Below are 20,405 nucleotides of genomic sequence, written 5' to 3' on the forward strand. Positions count from 1 at the left end.
AAGTATATGATAGCAAAGAAGGAAGCTAAAAAAGTTGTTCGAAACGCGAGGGCTAAGGTATATAAGGAGGTTTATGACAAGTTGGATACCAAAGAAGGCGAGAAGGATATTTATAGGCTTGCAAAGATGAGAGATAGGAAATCGAAGGATTTGGGTATGGTTAGATGTATCAAAGATGAAACGCAAAGGGTTTTAGTCAAAGATGAGGAGATTAAGGAGAGATGGAAAGATTATTTTGATAAGCTATTTAATGATAGTCATGCTCAAGATCTTGGAGACTTCTCCATTCCTTTTCATGAGATAAATCGTGACTTCATGCGCAAGATTCAAAAGAAAGAAATTGCAGAGGCTTTGAAGAAAATGAAATCAAGAAGGGCAGTTGGCCCAGATGGTATACCTATTGAGGCTTGGAAATGCTTGGGAGAGAAAGGTTTAGAATGGTTGACAAATCTTTTTAACTTGATTTGGCGAACAAATAAGATGCCTAATGAGTGGAGGAAGAGTACTTTGGTGCCTTTATATAAGAATAAGGGTGATATACAAGATTGCACAAACTATCGTGGTATAAAACTCATGAGTCATACTATGAAACTTTGGGAGAGGGTGATTGAGTCTAGGTTGAGGAAGGTTGTCATGATATCGGAGAATCAATTTGGTTTTATGCCTGGAAGATCAACTATGAAAGCTATACATCTTCTTAGACAACTTATTGAAAGATATAGAGAGAGGAACAAAGATTTGCATATGGTTTTTATTGATTTAGAGAAGGCATACGATAGAGTACCTAGGGACGTTCTCTGGTGGACAATGATGAAGAAAGGTGTTTCTCTCAAGTACATTAGTATAATTAAAGATATGTATGAAGGAGTAGTAACCAATGTCCGCACTTGTGGAGGGGTGACAACCAATTTTCCGATAACGGTTGGGTTACATCAAGGATCTGCTTTAAGCCCTTTCCTATTTGCAATAGTGATGGATGAGCTTACGAGATCAATTCAAGAAAATGTACCGTGGTGTATGTTGTTTGCTGATGATATTGTTTTGATTGATGAGTCTAGAGCTGGGGTTAATGCTAAGTTAGAATTATGGAGACAGACATTGGAAGCTAGAGGTTTTAAGTTGAGTAAGAGTAAGACTGAATATATGGAATGTCGGTTTAGTAAGCAACGAAGTAGTGATGGGAGTGTAGTGAAGCTTGGTGAGCAAGATATACCGGTGAATGATTATTTCAAATATTTGGGATCCATCATTCAAAAGTATGGAGAAATTGATGGAGATGTAAATCATAGGATAAAGGTTGGGTGGATGAAATGGAAAAGTGCTACTGGAGTGCTGTGCGATCGTAGAATGCCATTGCGGTTGAAGGGAAAGTTTTATAGGACGACTATTAGACCCGCTTTACTATATGGTACGGAATGTTGGGCTGCCAAGAGACATCATATTCAAAAAATGAGTGTAGCTGAGATGCGGATGCTTAGATGGATGTGTGGAAATACAATAAAAGATAAGATTCGGAACGAAGAGATACGTAAGAAGGTAGGTGTTGCACCCATTGAAAATAAGATGCGAGAGAATCGTTTACGGTGGTTTGGACATATTCGGCGAAGGCCTAATGATGCTCCAGTTAGAAGGTTGGAGAAATGGGAAAATATATTAGTTAAAAGAGGTCGGGGTAGGCCTAGGAAGACTTGGATGGAGATGATAGGAAAGGATATGAATGCTTTGAACCTCACCGAGGACATGACGTTGGATAGAAATGATTGGAGGAAAAGGATTCATGTGGAAGACCCAAAATGAATTTCTTTTTTGGTTCATATCGCTGACCCCAATTGTTTTGGGATGAAGGCGTAGTTGTTGTTGTTGTTGTTGTTTTGTTCTCTAGTGGAAATATAGGCAAAACTAAAATAAACCAACAAATAAATGCATATTTTAAAAAAATTATGTAAACTGCAGTCTTTCCCCATTAATTTGCATTAAATATCACAACAAAATCATGATATTTTTGTTATGTGGCAATATTATGATATTTTGCAAGTATCGTGTAATATTTTGAACATTTAGAATGGCCACCAAAACATGGTTACCTTCTCTGGTATATATTTGAAATATTACGAATATATGGGTAAAAACCTGAATTTGGAACTGATTTTATATGGTGATACCGGATCTTGTATTGAAAACCTGATAAAAACAATTGCAATTACGTAAAAACCTATAACATGGACCAGATTCAATCTAAGATTTGAATGGAGGTCAAGTAAAACATCGATTCAGATCCAGATTGGGACCCAAGAGGTTCAACCCAGTTGTAACACTTAAATCTGAACCCAAACCGACTAAACATTCAGTTTTTATCTAAATATATGTTTTAGAGAAGTAGGTTAGATTTGGGATGGAGATCCGACCGAATGCAATCCATCTGCACCTATAACCCCATGGAAATGATGCAACACCTAAAATGGGCACAAAAGAAAAAAAAAAACTTATCAAATACAGATCGATCTGGCAAGCTAAATGGATCTAGAATACGATCCACATCTGATCTTTGCGTTTAACTTGAATTGGATACACCCATACGGGCTCGTCTATACAATACATAACAAAGGTGTTAGTGCTTGGTGGTAGGAAACGTGGCCTCGTTTTTAGACCCATATCGACGAGGAGAGCGAAGTGAGAGGGGTGAAAGGTGTATAAAATAGGGTTGAGGGGGACGATCCAATTCATACCTTTCTCGGCCTTTTGGCTAAGATCAAGTGTAGTATCTGTTCTTATCAGTTTAATATCTGATACGTGGTCCATGTGACCACACGATATTAAATTAATTTCTTGTGGGGGAGGGTTGCCACCACAGTAGCTTGCTACTGGGCCCCTCGAGCGTCGCCTATGCGTTGCACTACTGCTATGGCCTGGCGCGCCCCTACTAATTTCAAATGTTAAATTTTATTTGTTTTTCAATTTTAAGTAATCTTTTAGTTCCATTTTCTTTCTTGAATTGGGTTTGTAAGAGTTTAAAACTAGTTTGGTTCAAGTTTCGATCTGGGTTCGGATTCGAAACTGATGTCCTCCAAAGAATTCCAATATGGCCAGGGAGTGTTTATGGTATTTTTCGTTTAAGCCTTGCTTAATGCATCATTACCGCGTGCATATTAGGTAAAACACTGTTTACAAAGTTATTGTGAAAGGTATAAAACTAAATCTGTTTGCACCTGACCCGTTTTTGATACCTGGTTCCAACAGTTCTATGCAATCTAATCGACCAAAACCCAAATCCGATATGCACTTGACCCTATTTTATACACGACAGAAATTATTTTATACAATCTGCACCTGAACCCATACCTGTTTCATGTCTGACCCGAACCCGAACCCGAACCCGAACCCAGTTTATTGTGAAAGGTATTAGAGCCAAACATGTTTAGACCTAACCGTTTTATTGCCTGGTCTAAACAGTTCTACGCAATTTACCCAAACCAGATATGTACTTGAACCCATTTTATACCCGTCAAATGATTTTATAAAATATGTACTTGAACCCAAATCCAAATCCAAATCCAAATCCAGCACTGGCTATAACCCAAACCCAATGCACAACATTTATGCTAACTTTATTCACAATAAGGATTGATAGAAACATCATAGCAATAATCCAATTGGTTTCCTTTTATGATGACTGCATTACTATATCTAAAAAGTTATAAAAAAAAACTAGTTGCATTTAATTATTGATTTTGATTCATTAAAAATATGAACCAATATCGACATATTTTTATTTTTTAGAATAGACATTTTTCATTTTAAATTGATAAATTGGTTAGTTTTCAAATAATATTCTTTTTATCTTTAATTTTTTGCATACTTTATTATAGTGATCTTTAATAAGCTTTACAAATTACAAGTGTTTATAAATTATAATAAGGCTTTTTAATGTATAATCTTGTTTTTTTTTTAAGAGAATGTATAATCTTGTTGAAGGATCAGCCAACTAAATTAAGAATGAGCTCGTGACAGACACAACCCATTTATACCCTAACCAGTCTATACTTTTAACACATTAACTCCTACCGGTCTACAATACTCACTCTTGAACCCAACCCGAAACAAATGACGACCAACCGGCTTTGTACTTGAACCGATTAACACATATAGGTCTATGATTTAAAAACATACTCAAACCTAGAGCAAATTGGGTCTAATTTTTATACCCAGTCAAAAAACGGGTTTACTTAAGACCAGGCCCATTTTCACCCCAACCTGCTAAAACCCATATGGCTCCACAATTTTCAGCCATACCCAGACTGAACTAAAATCAAGTTGGATCGGTTCCAGATCTATTTAGATCCAATTTACATTGGTTAACAAGAACTTATCCTGACTATACTGTTTGCACGCTTAAGCTGAACTGGAACTAAGCACTTGTTTTTAGGATCTGGTCCAATAAATAATCGGTCTGGATATTTGTCTTGGCCACCCTTATTTTTAGATCATGCTGGATCCATACAAGGATCTACGGCAGTATGTTCCAGTAAGCTCCAGTTCTGGGTCCAGGTCAAGGTAGCCATGTTCATGAACTTGGTCTAGTTCCAGTTCAGACCTACGTATGCCCTGGGTGGCAGACCTACTTACACCCCTAGCGTAAGACATCAAGCCCCTGGGCTGGTCACCATGACCAAATAAGCAGACCTCTATAAAGATGGTAGTGGACTGGACGGGGACAGGGGACAAGGTCTCCACCAAGGTTGTTAAATGCGATGAGGCGAAGCGAGGCGTTGAGCCTGCGCTTCGCCTCTGAGAAGTACGCCTCAGGTACCTGAGGCGTACACCTCTCACAACTGGAATGGAAGTGAAGCGGTGGGAGGGGAGGCAGTAAGAGAAGGACTACCCGCCCAGCTGGTACGGAAGCGAGGGATATGCCGGTCGTCCGGTGGTCGGAGAAGACTGAGCAGCAGCACAGCAACTCCGGTGGTCACAACTGGTCGGAGGTTGATGAGGGGCGCATCACAGCAACGCCTCAGTACCTTGAGCGTGCGCCTCGCCTCTGAGGCGTATGCTTCAGGTACTGAGGCGTACGCCTCTCACAAAACTGGTCTCCACCACCGTCCTGTCTCAAAATCCTACCCATCCATCCTCGCCTCCATCCTCGCACAGGTTTTGATTTTAACCTCCATCCCCATTTCATCTCCTCCATTCTCGTTCCAAATGGGATGAGGCGGGACAGAGTGGGGGATCGAGGATGGGGCGGAAGAAAGCGTAAGTCCATCTCCGCATGGGTTTTGATTTTAACCTCCATCACCGCTTCATGTCCTCCATCTCTGGTTCAAACGGGGCGAGGTGGGATGAGACCGCGTTTTCCCCCGGTCCACTGCCATCCCTAGACCTCAAACATATCAAACTAAAGATGGGGCAGTGCCAGTTTTATGAGTAGACCTAGATCGAATCATACAGGTCCAAACCGAGCCCAATGAGAGAGACCCTGTTTCTTATCCCAATAAGACGGGCTTAGACGTGCAGAGCATAGTGTCACAAAGTGCTGAGAGCGCAACAGAGAAGGTAGGACCGGAGGAGTTGAAACCGTATTACAAGGGAACGCTGTAGTCTCTTCTGTGGGGATGGTTTCAACAAATGAAAATCAAACGCATGTGAACGGGAGTTTAGTCCCATATCAATCCACAAGCGATGTCTGTGGCCTACTCTCATATATATATAAAGGTGTGGGATGTAATTTTACCAATTACGCAGCCGTGTGGTGAGCACAGCGCGGACTATTTTTTCGCCTTTTACTAAAGAATACCGTGTGCTCGTCACTAAAAGCGGCATACGCCTAGTTTTGGAGTGCTTTTGTGTTTTTGTTAAGTTTGTCGTGGTTAATTTTTCTCGATACGTTTTCTGTAAACAATTTATTTAGAGATTTTTTAAAAGTGGAAAAATTCTGAAAACAACGGTTCACTTTTAAGATGTTTTTTAATTTGAAAATATGATTTCAATATTTACGTTTATGAGAAACTTGGATATGTTTACCAACCTAATGGATTGTTGGATTATCTTAATCGGATCAAGAAATATAGTTTTTATGCCTGAATATTTATAAAAATTCTAAGCCGTGGATTTTAACCCTTAAAAGATCCTTTTTATATATCCTAATTGGATTATCCATGAGTCTCTTTGTATAAAACCAAGTGTCTAGATAACATCCATACGGTGAGATTTATGAAAAAATAAAAAGAAAAACTTATGAAAATCTTGGTTCACACCACTAAACATATTTTAGTTACCTTAAATTTATATATAATTTTTTTTATATGTTTTTAAAAATTAAAACTTCATCCTGCCTCTCTCCTTGATCCATACCTCATAATCTAAAATTTAAATATATCTTGGATAAAAACAAATTTTTTTTCTTCAAAACAATTGTAATAACTAGGATCATAGTTTGTTTGTTTTTTAATTTATTACCAACATCGAGGATAGAACCCTGCCCCTGAGCTTTATGCTAAGCATTGGCTTGCATAAAGGGGCAACACCCATGAGAATCGAACCTTGACTGCCCGTCAAGCGGCCAAGATCCCACCCCACTAAGCCAACACCTCTTATGGTTGGGGTCCTAGCCTCAAAGTTTTATGCCACCAGCAATTGACCAGAGGTACGACTCTTACTTAGATTACTATAACATTCTCTTTTAACCTTAATAGCTAATTTGACATCATCGTTCCACCATGATGTATCCTTACCTAGCGGTGCACCACCTTTAGACTCACCCAATACCTCCTTAGCCACTTTTCTCATGCCACCTGCTATCTTATTCCACATTGATTATGAATCCTCCTCGAGACACCAATCAACTTTCTTAACTACCTGCTCTACAAACATTCCTTGTTTAGCTCCTTTCAGTGCCCACCACTTAATTCTAGGATCTATCCTATGTCTATCCCTTTTACGACATTTTCTAATTCTAAGATTTAAAATTAAGTCTCTATGTTGTGTAGCTACACTTTCTCCCGGTATAACCTCACAATCGATGCAACAATCCCTATCTCTCTTTCTAAGTAGGAAAAAATTTATCTAACTCGTATTAACCCCACTTTTAAATGTTATTAGGTGAGACTCCCTCTTCCTAAACCAAGTGTTTGCTAAGATCATATCATAGGACAAACCAAAATCTAAAATCCTTTCTCCACTTTTGTTTTTTTCTCCTATACCATAGCCTCCATGGATACTCTCAAATCCATCTCTACTAATGCCTACATGTTCATTAATTAAGGTCACCGTCGATGAAAAGCTTTTCTCCATAAGATATCCCTTGTACTACTTCATCTAAATCTTCTCAAAATTGACCCTCAATGAAATCATTTAAACCTACTTGAGGTGCATAAACACTAATAATATTAATAATATACGTACCTAATACTAATTTAATAAGTAAAATCCTATCACCCTTCCTACAGACCTCAGTTACATTATCTATAAACTCACGACTAATAATAATCCCTACTCCATTCCTATTCCTATTCCTATTCCTATTCCTATTTATTCATGTATATCAAATCTTATATCCCCAAGGTTCTATCACTTTTGCTTTCTCACCTACCCATTTGGTCTCTTGAAGACATAAAATATCAATCTTTCTCCTACACATAACATCTACTAACTCTACCAACTTATCAGTTAAAGACCCTATGTTCCAAGTGGCTAACCTAATTTTCTGGTCTTGAACTATCTTCTTTACCCCCACCCATCCAACAAAGTGAGGGAGCCCTTGCCTATTTGACACCACACCCGGGCGCCGGTGTGACGCATCGCTTCTGGGCGACGGCCTAGCAACCCTTGCCCATTTATCACTGCCTCCGGGCCTATGCAAAGTTGCCTTTAAGTATCATAAAATTCTTTTGACGGTCATCCAATGAGCATCAGTTGGTTGGTGCATATACTGGCAGACCTTGTTGACAACAAAGGCAATATTGGGGCGAGTAAGAGAGAGATATTGTAGGTCACAAACGATGTTGTGATAGATTGTAAGATCCTAAAACAATGACAAGTTGTCTTTGCAGAGCTTGTAGGAGGAGCTCATAGTGGTAGAGACAGGTTTGACATCAGTCATGCAGGCTCGTTGAAATAAAGTGAGAGTGTATAGCCGCTGAGAGAGGGTTACACCTGCAGGAGAATAGAATCCCTTGATGCCAAGAAAATAACTTAGTCGCCCGAAATCCTTGATAGAGAAGGGCACACCAAGACATGAAATAAGATGAGAGATTTAAGTAGATAAGTTGCCTGTGATGACGATGTCGTCCACATAGACTAAGATATAAATAATAAGATTGACTTGCTGAAAAATAAAAAGTGAAGCATCTGATTGAGAGATAATAAGACCATGAAAAATCAAATAGGAGTTGAGGCGTTGGTACCAGGCTCATAGAGCCTGCTTGAGACCATAGATAGCGCGATCAAATTTACAAACATGATGAGGAAACTAGGGATACACGAAGTCAGGCAATTGGCTCGTATAAATGTTTTCATCCAAAAACCCATTAAGAAAGACATTGTTGAAGTGCAGTTGATGAATGTGTCACTTGAAAGAGACCGCAATAGATAGAACCACGCAAATGGTGGTTGGCTTAACAATAGGATTATAGGTTTTAAAGAAATTAATATCTTCTTCCTTATGAAACCCTTTAGCGATAAGACGAGCCTTATAATAAGCAATATAGCTATTAACATGCCTTTTGATGTGATATACCTACTTAGAGCCTACCACGTTCAATTGTGGTTGTGGTGGAACAAGATGCTAGGTGCGATTTTGTAAGAGAGCAGCATATTCATCTTCCATGGTAGAGCGCCAGTGTAGATGCTTTATAGCTTGATTGTAGGTGGTGGGCTTAGGTTCAAGAAGGTGTGCACTAAAAGTAATATAAGCAATAGGGTACAAAGACGCAAAGAAAGATTTGTGTTTAAGTGAACCTGTTATGGAACGAGTGACCATGGGATGAATGTAAAAAGTAGGATGGGCAATGGGCTGGACAAGGATTGACGGGACTAGTGCAAGAGAATTGGCCACAGGGTCAGGAGAGGCATAATCGGCTAAGTTGGAATCGGGTGAACAGAACGCATAGAAAGAAGAGGGATCAGGCGAGTCAGGCACAGGGTTAGGGGCAGATAAAAGAGGTAAAGGATCGGAAGAGAGTGAGGGATTGACTAACACCACCATGGGAGAAACACCATATTATAGAAGAGCATGCGTAGAGACAGGAGAGGAAAGACTAGGAAGAGCAAAGTGAGACTCATCAAAGTGTACATGACGAGAGATAAAAATGCAAGAGGTAGAGGGATCAAAGCAAATGTATCCCTTATGACGAGTAGGATAACCAAGAAAGATACAAGATTTGGTTTTTGGTTGAAAATTGGTGGAGTTGTAGGGGGTAACAAGAGAATAGCATACACATCCAGAAAACACGAAGGTGATGGTATTTAGGGAATTGATTTAGAAGAAGTTCGAAGGGTGTTTTGTGATAGAGTACTTGAGTGGTAAACGGTTGATAAGGTAGATCGCAGTGCCAAAAGCATCAGTCCAGAAGGCATAGGGTAGGGATGCACGACTTAAGAGACTGAGACCCATTTCTACCACATGTTGTTTCCGCTCAATCATTCTGTTTTTTTCAGGCATGTGAGGACAGGAAAAGCGATGAAGAATACCATTGATTTGTAGATAGGTCTCGAACTACCTAATTGTGAACTCGCCACCATTGTTGAATTAAAAGGATTTGATGAGAAACCCAACTTGACTTTCAGCAATAGATTTAAAGCCTTTGAAACAATCAAATACTTGAGATTTGGTTGTTAGTAGAATGATCTATGAAAATTGACTAAAATCATCCACAATTAACAAGTAAAAACGAAACCCTTCACGTGAGCTAACCGGAGTGGGGCCCCAAACATCGACATGTAAATGTTTAAGAGGTTGTGAACTCTCTGACAAGGAATGTTCAAATGAAAGTTTTTTAGCTTTTTCAACAAGACAGCTGAATTACTTTTATTATTAAAAGAAATAGCATTATTAGATTTAAGAAAAGCGATAATCTTCTTATTTGCAATGCCCGAGGCACTAGTGCCACATATCAAATGTAGTTGAAGGTTCTGCATAGGCTACCATCATCGAGGTTTCACTCGCCTTAATTGAGTAGAATCTCGTGTTAGTTTTCTGTCTCCGAAGAAGAATGTCGTTTGTCTGTCGATCCTTGACAAAAAATTCAAAGGGAGTGAATTTGAAAACACAATCATTATCCTTTGTGAATTTTCCCATGGATAATAAATTTTTTTCAATGTCGGTCACATAAAAAACATTCTTTAAATCAAACTTAGAGCCTTGAAATGATAAAATCAAATCACCAATATGAGATATAGATAATGTCTTACTATTCGCGATCATAATGGAATTGTTGCCCTGATAGGGGGATTTGTTTGCAAGTTGTTGGTCATCCATAGTTAGATGATTTGTGACACCAATGTCAGGATATTAATAGTCATCCGTTGATTGGTGTAATGACATGGTGGAAAAAGCCTTGAGAATATTCCAACAGTTTTTCGCAACATGATCATGCTTACCACAATACTGACAGATGATAGGGGCCTGTTGATTTTGAGAATTATTGAAGGCTTGATTAAAATTTCATGAGGAACTCTTACTTTGACCACGACTTTGATTTCAATGACCCCTATAGGGGCCATGACCGTGACCTCTTCCCCGAGAGACCGTAAAAGCGATTTGGGAGGATTCTTGATTGTTTGCTTGCTTAGAATGAAGCATAACAACTCTTCTTTCTTGATTAATCAGAAGATCATACAGGTCAGCAAACGAGTGATAGGTAGTTGCAGTACTAACGGAGGTGACAAGGTTGTCATACTCAATGGGGAGCTCATTAAGAGTGATTTGCACCATATCAACGTTACATGACTATTTGCAATCGCAAGAGAATCGAACATAAATTTGATTTTGTTTAGATATGTGTCCATGTTCATGCTTTCTGTCTTAATGAAGTTAAGATCCTTCTTTAGAAGCATGATTCTCAATGGCGATTAAGAGTCATGAGACTTCTCTAGCATGACCCAGGCTTCTCGTGCAGTCTTAGTTCTTATGATTTGGCTAAGTACAAACTTAGAAAGTATAACTTTGATCCAGCTTAAGGCAAGTTGATCAGACTTGCGTCAAATGTAGAACTTGGAGTTCGCCTCTTGTTTTTCGCCTTCTGAGAGGTTGAACTCGAGGGGTTCAGAAGAAGAGCAGTCTATAAATCTCAGAAGATCTTGACTCATCATTAATAACTTAATTTGAGATCTCCAGATAAAGTAGTTTTCTCTATTCGACTTGATTGATACGAGACTTGCTACAGCATTCCACTAGGTTGCGGCAATGCTGGAAGCCATTGAAGCGCTCGAGTGAGCTTGAGGCTCTGAAAACATGAAAGAATAACGATAATGTAAAGTACTTGTTCGATAATAGTAATTAAGAAACTTGCCTTTGATTCTCACCGTTTATGTGAGTGCAGGGCTTTATTATATATTCGGTTATACAGAGTTTGCATGCAGCTGATAATGGTTTACACTGTCAAAGATAACATTATATCACGATAGCCAATATCGACATTTGAGAGATAACACTTTACATGATAGCAAATATCGACATTTGAGTGATAACGTTATATCACGATAGCAAATATCGACATTTGAGTGATAACCTTATATCACGATAGCAAATATCGGTTGCATCATCTTGACTTATCGACATTAGAGGAATGTCAGCAGGAATTGATGAGTTGGCCTTCAATAGAGGAGACGGTCGCCACATTTATAGAATCACCAGTTACATTGGAGGAGTCAATAATTGTGGTCTCTAACCTGGAGGATTCTCATGTGGCATTATCGGTTGAGGACTCTTATTGTAGATTATTTGTTCGGTAAGGCTTAGCTTATCAGGATGGATCTCAAGCAGGTCACTGCATGACCACCGTGCAATGATGCTGCACGTAATGTGAAGTGCTTTATATCAATGATATATGCAAAGGAATCTCCAAACTATAGAAAAAACACACAGCAAATTAGTAATAAAAATGGAAGCAGGTTTCTATACATTTGGGCGTTTGTTACATTCGCAGGGGTGGAATCGCGTGTTTCTATTTAAATGACTATAAGGGGCATTTGTTACACCCCCATGGAGAGCTGTGTAAAATTATTCTGATAGGAAACAAAGCCAGGATCAGGTGGCGTCACATGGCACACTTTGAAGTGTGCCGCTGTACCTGATGCCCTCCATCTTTGGCTGACAGTCTGTCAGTTGTAGGGCCCAAAAGCAGGGCAGCTACCACATATTTGTCATGGACATGTTTGTTATACCCTACGAAAGATACACTTTTCAGAGAGCATGAAACAAACGTCCCCTAGGAAATCGCTTCCTGAGGGGCATGGGTTTTGCCTGAAACTAGGCAGGCCCTGTCTACCGTGGGTCACTGGGGTGTTTGTGTCAGCCCTGGAAAGAAAAAGTGAGCCTTTCTTAGGAAAGGAACCCCTTGCGTATGAAAGGGGCTGAAACAAATGCCGGACAAGAGAATGGGAATCTCTCACACGAAAAACATGTGGACTCTTTGCCAGGTTTGGGTGAGGAGCCCACCACCCTGACCGTGTCTTAGTGAGACCAGATCTGCTTCACAAGATGACTGCCTCCTGCACTTGACCAAGTGCTTGAATCCTGGCATAAAGGGGACACCCCTAAGCATTAGAGTCATGTTGCAACTTGAACAAAAGAACTTGTCAAGGGTTTGTGAGCATGCATTTATTACGCTTCAAATAGAACTGCCTATCAAATTTATCCAAAAGAAGTTTGGAAAAGAGAAAGAAGACTGCATTCTTAACCAAAGAGTAGATGTACAAAATACAAACATGCAAAACTGAATTGCAATCACAAAACAGAGACTCAACCCAAACAGTTTACTGGATGAACCTAAATATTAGTGTTACACTAGGACTTGTGTAGCAAACTAGAGAAACAATGCTAGAAGTACTAATGCAGTGACCATGGATAGGAATAGAGATGGCATGGTCGTCCGTGCCCAAGAGAGCTGTATCTGAATCGTAAAATTGCACCCATTTTGCGAAGCATTCTGCGTTGTCACCATAGCAAGACCTTGGAAGTCGCAGGCTTCATCCTTCTGAAACTGAACTTGATAATAAATGTTGAATGCATATGAAGCATTCCCTTGAGCATCCAAATTGCCACATGATGATCCATAACCAAGAGCGGTGCAATCAGAGAATGTACATGCAAAGTTGATATTATTAGCCACTGCAGTGAGATTGTTATCACCCGATTTAAGCACACACCATTGCTGAGGCAGATATTTCACATTCTTCGCTGCTACCAGCGATTTGGTCGGGTCCTTGCCAGAAAGGTCCATTGTGAACTTTGGTCTCCCATCATAAGAAAAAATGCCCCAGTGACGCTCGAAGCTTCCTGGTGCAATACTCTTTGCATCCTCGTTGAGCAGACCAAACAGATATACTTCAAGGTATCCAGGTCTTAAGGGAGTCCCTACATTACTAGCCAACCTCTTAAGCAGACCATCATAAAACCTTTTGGCATAGGCTACGTTGGCATTTTTATCTCCATCAGTAGGCCAACCAACTTCTCCAACAATTATAGGCAAATTGGGAACACCGACACCCTTCAGAGCCGAAACCAATGTATCAAAATTGGCATCGAAGACATTGGTATACTGGATATTGTTGGCAGGATCAAGAACTGGCTTATTAGTGCCATCAAAGAAGGCATAATCGATGGGGAAGTTTTCGTTCTGGTACAAACTTATAAATGGGTAGATGTTGACAGTGAATGGTGCACCATTACTGTTAAGGAACAGAACGATTTCTTCCTGTTGCAATTAAGATTGTATCAGAATTTAAAGAATCCACATGACAACAAGGAGATAATATATCATCAAGATAAGTAGGGCAAGTGAGATTACACAGCTGACAGGCTCACCATTGTACTGGGACTAGATAGCTTAATCATAGCTGAAACAAGGACGGCAATGGCACAAACATGAAGGAATTCATTTATAACATTACCATGATACTGCCAATGTCTTGACGAAATTTTCCTGCAGAAGGGACCTCAGAGCCGTAGACATCTGCATTGAGAGGCACGGTGGCCTTTATCCTGTCTCCTACACCAGCATCGTTCAAAGCGTTTTGGATGTTTTGAAGGGCAGGAAAGGTGACATTATCAAACGAGCGATTGTATGATGTGAGAAAAGGTTCGTTTCCCACTGCCACATACCTGCCAAAACAATCCCATTAGCCTAACAGTTGCAACTTCACATTACCCATACAAGAATTCTTAATCATAAATAGGAACAGTTACACAATCTGAATTAAGTGGATGAGCTAGAAAGCACAGGGAATTCCTAATGTGTCAATGGTTTGCTTGTTGAGGAAAACAAACAATCAGACGTATTCTACACCTAAATAGATCAACATGTTTTAGCCATTAACAAGTTATGAAAATGATTAGAACCATTTCAAATAGGACATCGTACATAATCTAAACAAATTATAGAGTATCCTCTTATTAAGGATGGGTAACAAGCCAAGCCTACTGTGAGAAGCTCAAGCTCAGCTAGGTAAGTGCTTGGTTTTGCTCATCTCAGTTCATAAATAAGCCAGCCTCAAGCCCAGGCTCATTAAAAGCTCAATAAGCTTGCTTAAAATATTTAGGTCTCTTACAATATTATCAATTAATAAGTATATTAATAATGATCGTGCATGTTCAGAAATACTTATTGACATCTAGAATAGGGATTTTGGTTCACTAGCCAACTAAAATTTCTATTCTTTTCGTATTAAGCTTGAGATGTGCACAATTGCTTACCAAGCTCAGATTTGAATAACCTGGGCTCAGTCCTGGCCGGCTCATCGACACCCATATACTATTACTTGCTGTTGTTTGCGACGGCTTGAAAATTAAACATGCAAATTAACAGATAGAAAAAAAATTCCAACCATAATGGTTAGATAGTATAAACCAGGCTATTTCAACCTCCAAGAAAATGACAATGTCATGCATAACTGCTCAAGCGCAACCACAGCAAAGTCAATGAATATAAGATGCCTAGCATGGTGCAGATCATATAGCAGTATCAGAGAATATGTGTGCATCTGTGTGTTCGTGCAAACATTTCAGTAATCTTGGACATTGTACCAACCAAAAAATTGCAGAGGCCTACATTGCCCTTCGAAGTGGTAGATGACAATAAGCAGGTCAATAAACTTCAAGGTACAGGAAGAACTCAATCAGTAAATGTGACTGCTTACGAACTGGATTCTATGAAAAACCAAAGAGAACAGAGACTGACATGCTTATCCGAAACTCTACAGAATAAACTGTCTAGAGGACAGCCAAGATTCTGCACCATATACCAAGCTACTGCAACTTACAACTGAATATGTCTCTAATTGCATGAGGAGAAGATCTTCCTTTTTTTGTTAAGATGAATCCGTCATGATTATATATCTAGAAACTTCAAAAGTGGAGACGAAATCAATAGGGAAAGCATCTTTTACAATGAGCCCAACCCTTTGACAGACTATGAGAAATGATCAAAACTAAAGCTTTTAAACACTAAAAAGACGCATTCAATTCAGGAACGCAACGGAAGGAACCAATCTCAACGAATCCAGAAACTGCCACACCATATCATAAAAAAAACGCAAAAAATCTAGTAGCTAAACAAATTTATAGAAGTGACCGAACAACCCTAATACTCCATTAAATATTCAAAAGTTAAATTAAGTTCCTAAAAAATATGAGGGCCAAATTAACCATAATATAAAAAGCTCAAAATTATCAAAAAAATAAAGTTAATCACAAAAACAAAAACACCCCAAGAAAGAGAATGATAAAAAAAAAAGTTAAAATCAGTATAAGTGGGAAATGATTAAGCACTAATAGTAATCAGCAGAATAGGAAAACTTTCTTTTTTCTCCTGTAATCTATGGCTAAGAGAAAAAGACTAGGATGTTTATAAGAACTCAAGACCCACATCATTACAGAAAACAGGAAAAACTATACTAAACCGCTGTTGTTCAATGCTGTTATCGGCTAAACTGAGCTATGTATACATTTTCACTGACACACAAAAGATCTCAGCAACAGACCCATTTTAATACACAAAAACTCGGCACCCGCCTCACAAAACCACTCCAAATCAAGCAGTACTCAGAAAAGGATATGAAGAGAAAAGAATGCTCACTTGATGGTAGTCCCACCCTTGAAGTCGTAACGCGTGACGTTCTGCTTCACCCATTGCTTCGCCGCGTTGTAGTCTCCGGCGACTATGGCGAGCATATTGTTCGGAATCGCCACCATCACCTCGATCCCTGTCCCCGACAACGCGCTCATCGTCGACTGATCGGCGTCGAACAGCTTCACTTTCGTGATCCCATTGTCCTGCAACAGCTGCGATACGATCGTCGGAGGCAGAGGGTGGGTCGCCTGAGTCCCCCAGTTGACTCCCAGCCCATTCACACACACACACACGGAAACCACCCAGCAAAGGCACACCAGAAACTGCCAAATAAGCATTTTCCCGAGGGAATATCACCAGAAAATCAGATGGATAGCCAGGAAACCGCCTTCCAAAGACTACCCTATGCCGGAAGGCGCTGTTCCTAACGATTCAGAGTTATTCAGTGTACTCAATATAGAAGACGATACATGATCTCTCTCTCTCTCTCTCTCTCTCTCTCTCTCTCTCTCTCTCTCTCTCTCTCTCTGATCAATGTCGCAGGAAAACCAGGCGAATCGTCGGAAAAACGCTTTGAAAATAGTCAGTTGTGTCAGAAAACCGGGTTTCCTATTAGATTCAGACTGTGGCCAACCAAAAATGGAATGAGAACAAACTGCTTTTTCTTCTCTCTCTTCTCTATGTCAAAGAAAAAACCAGGTGGGTCATCGCGATCTGCCTTGCGAAAGCTGCCTAACAAAAAAAAAACGCTCTTTTCCGAATAATATTCAGAGTTCCCAACCAAGGATGAGATGAGAAAATGCCTCTCTCTCTCTCTCTCTAGTCGGAAAACCAGGTGTGTCGCCGGGAAACTGCCTTCTGAGAAGCACCCAAAAACGGAATGGGGTTTTCCTAACGAATGGAAGTGTGCCTAAAGGAGGAGTTGAGAAAAGGCGCCGCTTTCTTCCCTCTCCGTGTGATCTTTCTGTTTTCTTTCTCTTCCTTTTCACTTCTCTCTCGCTCTCTTCCTCTTCATTTTGTCTTTTTTATAAACGGTCAGAAATTCGACGTGCCGTTCACTGTTCAAATCCAGCAGCTCACGTTACTGGAATGTGGGCGATTGGGTGGATTTCGTGGGTGGTTGTCGACTCGGTTTTGTGACTCGGATTATTATCGGACCCGAATTGGTTTCTCTATGACTCCGGTTGAGTTCTGCATCCATGAGAGAATCTACCTCATATATATATATATATATATATATATATATATATATATATATATATATAAAGAGAGAGAGAGAGAGAGAATGTCAATGAGTTGGGCAGCTGATTGGGTTAATAAAGCACTTTTTATAATTTTTTATGATTTTTTAGCTTTTAACTATGTATATACTTACAAACATGTTTTTAATTTATCATAAGATTTGAACGCACGTGTTTGTGTCCTTTGTCCCAAAGCGGAAGCTGATTGTACTCTCCGTGGGCAAAAGGAGCCTGGGGTTTTAGGGCAATGAATTATGTGAGCGAGGCGGCTTTCTTTCAGTTGAAAAACAAAATCGCCCTTTACCACGATGCATTTGAAGCACCCTTGGAAGTGAGAAAATAATAGAAACAAAAGTGAAATTAAAAAAAAAAAAATTATAACTTTTTCAACCGTTTCAATCAAGAAAAAAATTTTAAAGAAAAGTTTTCTAAAAAATCTGATTTTATATATGAAAAACTTCTCTACCTATAGACGTGGAGTCGAATAATTTTTCCATCATTTTTTTTTTTTTTGCATTAGAGCAACCATCGATCCACATCACATCTTAGTTTAATGAGCTGCCACAAAAGATTTCTTCATATCTATCTATCTCTCTCCCACTTTTGTAGTTGACCCACCTCTTTCTCTTATTTTTCTCAAATTTTCACACTGTTTTTCTTTTCTTTCTTTTTTTGAAATGAAAGCTGGGGTTAGGCTTACCCATAGTGACAAATATCGTGAGATTTATGAAAATCTTGAGATAATATCACGAGAAATTGTCTGAAACTTTAAAACGGCGATTTCTCATGAAATTTTCAAAATATTGCAAGATTTTCAAAATATCATGAGATTTATGAAAACAATAAATACCATGATTTAAACGCAATATTTACATTTTAAATAACGATTTATCATGAAAACCATGTCTTTTTATTTTTAAATAATTTTTATTACTATTTTTTATTAAAAAAACATTATATATATATATATATATTATTTATTTTTTTACAGCCAAGATTTTGCCAAAAAAAACTCAAGATTTATGAAAATTTTTCGATTTTGTGCTAGTTTTTTAAAAACGAGATTTTACCAAAAAAAAATGTTTGTCACTAAGAGGCTGACCCCTACTACTATACCATTGGATTTTGAACTTGCAACGTCCCAACATAGGCTACCGTGCACTAGTTGCGCCTACTAGGCAAGCCCCGTTGGTATTCACACCATTTTTCTTATGCTACACAAACAAGCAGAAATTTTTCATTTCAAAAAATTATCATATCAAAAATTTTTATAGACAAATTTCTTATGAGATTTTTTTTTGTTTTCAAACGTGCCCTTTGAATATGTCAAAAAACTAAAAGCATTGGGCCCCTTAAGCTATTTTTGCATTTAAATGTAGATCTGAGACCGTTGGAAGACAATTGGATATGGACTCGGTGGAAAATAGATAAAGACACCGAGGTGCCTACTGAAGGCCCCCACCAAATCATGGGGTATGTATTTCAAAATTAACGGTCTACTACGGCACTACCACCAGAGTCACTAGACATCACAAACTACCGTCCTTTCACATTTTGTAATGTGTTTGAAGCTTAAACCCAAGATGATTAGTATGGTAAAAGACATGTTTTAGTTTAACTTATAACTATAATACTAAACTGTTTTCCGGAAAACCTACTTAATAATCGGCTAATCCTCTTCTCAGTGAACTAAACTCCCGGGTGTTTGCCTACTGAAGGCCCCCACCAGACTAAAGCGTGTTTTAGTTAATTTGTGATTATAGCATAAAACACGTCACCTTGTGTTGGGGCATTGCAGGTTCAAAACCCAATGGTATAGTTGTATAACTGGTAGGGGGTCTGCTTAACCTCAGCTTGCCTTTCAAAAGAAAAATATTTTTGTTGATTTATAACTATATCAGAAAATATGTTTTCGATCAATAATGTATCTAGGGTAAAAGGCTTACAAATAAGTAAGCTCCTAGATTATTCTTTTTTTTAGATCTATCTTTCTTAGTCAGAATCTCATAATACATGCTTCTTCTAAAGTTGTCTTTCATTACTAAGTGACCCTTTAACAGTTGGTTGAAGTTATACAAGATAATAGTAAGCACGTGAGATGTCCTTCGTCTTGTGATAAACTTTCTTTCAATGATTTTTGACGTTTTGGGCATTTTCTTGTTTCCTTTGCCTCATGTCATAGAGTTGGCTAATGGTAGAACGAACATTAATTTTGTATTTAAACCTTTAAATGAATATGTCCATCACAATCTTGAACTCCCTAATTTGGTGCATATCAAGGGTATAATATAATGCCCACAAATTTTTAGAGATAATACAAATTTTAAAGCATATTTTTATAAATTTCGAGTATAGGGTTGCGTTCATATCAAAATTTTGAAGAGAATGGATTTTATTTTGTTAAAATAAAGTTGAAACGAGTTTGAAACACCCTCGACAAGTTTTGAAGGACCTTTGACCAAGAAGAGTCGACCTTCTGTATAAAGAGTCGACCTTTGTTTTAAGAGAAGGGACCCGAGGGCCAACCCCATGAACCTATGTAAAAAAAAAAGACTCACAAAAAGTCGTCCCTTGACCCTTCCCACATGTTTTCAATAAATAATGTATCTAAAATAGATGACATACATAGTCAAACACATAATCCCCATAAATAACAATCAAACTTGCAAGTTCTTGGTTATGATAGCTTGACCTAACAATCCAGCTGTCCCAGCTTGACTCCATATCCAAGTGAATTTAACAAACCCCTTGACTAAGGTAATGTAGCACCATTAAACCTTTTAACTTTTCAAGTTTTTCTCGGTTTTAACTTTTACTCCTCTTTTTCTTATTCTTTTTTTTTCTTTTTCTTGCTAGTTGGTTATTTTGAGACATTATGTCTATA

At 38.7% G+C, this 20,405-nt stretch overlaps 2 non-coding genes and 1 pseudogene across 2 annotated transcripts; 2 read left to right on the forward strand and 1 right to left on the reverse strand.

Annotated features, from left to right (window-relative positions):
* Positions 1-2,722: 2,722 nt before the first annotated feature.
* Positions 2,723-2,920, forward strand: LOC149829347 (U2 spliceosomal RNA). Its single transcript, XR_016434487.1, has one exon. It is a non-coding gene; the product is annotated as a U2 spliceosomal RNA (small nuclear RNA).
* Positions 2,921-5,734: 2,814 nt separating this feature from the next.
* On the forward strand, positions 5,735-5,854 carry LOC149829348 (U5 spliceosomal RNA). Its single transcript, XR_016434478.1, has one exon. It is a non-coding gene; the product is annotated as a U5 spliceosomal RNA (small nuclear RNA).
* A 7,104-nt stretch (positions 5,855-12,958) lies between these two features.
* Positions 12,959-16,618, reverse strand: LOC149829349 (glucan endo-1,3-beta-glucosidase 8 pseudogene; annotated as a pseudogene).
* Positions 16,619-20,405: the final 3,787 nt, after the last annotated feature.

This window comes from Nuphar pumila, chromosome 9 (genome assembly GCF_984573655.1).
Source record: "Nuphar pumila chromosome 9, dmNupPumi1.hap1.1, whole genome shotgun sequence".
Taxonomy (NCBI): Eukaryota; Viridiplantae; Streptophyta; class Magnoliopsida; order Nymphaeales; family Nymphaeaceae; genus Nuphar; species Nuphar pumila.